We start from the raw sequence: 579 nt of genomic DNA on the forward strand, positions 1-579 counted from the left end.
AGTAAAACACAAACTCTTGGCCAACATTTCAACATTTCAACAGACAGTGTATTAAAATCGTACCTCATTACAACAAAATACACAAAGGTCACTGAGTGACTGATAACACTTTTATTTTACTGATATTTTAAGATATTTCACTAAATGTTATAAAATAAAGCATAATATATGCACAAATATAAATCGAAACATTGTAAATAGCCACTCTATACTCAGTTATGAGAGATTACTCACTGAAAGCATTAACGGCGCAGACCCTAGTTTCAACTTGTGAAAATGGACAAAAAGTTTAGTTAATCTACAAACCTGTAACAAACTTGGATAAAGTTACAACGGAGTGAAACAAAAGTCTGTGACTTTAAAACCGGAAAATATCCTTTAAAATATACTAGAAATCGAATCAATAACTGCTACTTCTCAAACGCATGTGCGTTTTCAAAAATATAAAAAATGCATTTTGTGATATTAAATACAACAGGATGACAAAAATCACTCGGGTTCTATGGAAATTGATAATCTAAACAATAAAATACAAGTAATGTTTGATTTCAGTGATCATAAACGGCTCTAATAGTGTAA

This window comes from Gigantopelta aegis, chromosome 12 (genome assembly GCF_016097555.1).
Source record: "Gigantopelta aegis isolate Gae_Host chromosome 12, Gae_host_genome, whole genome shotgun sequence".
NCBI classification, from domain to species: domain Eukaryota; kingdom Metazoa; phylum Mollusca; class Gastropoda; order Neomphalida; family Peltospiridae; genus Gigantopelta; species Gigantopelta aegis.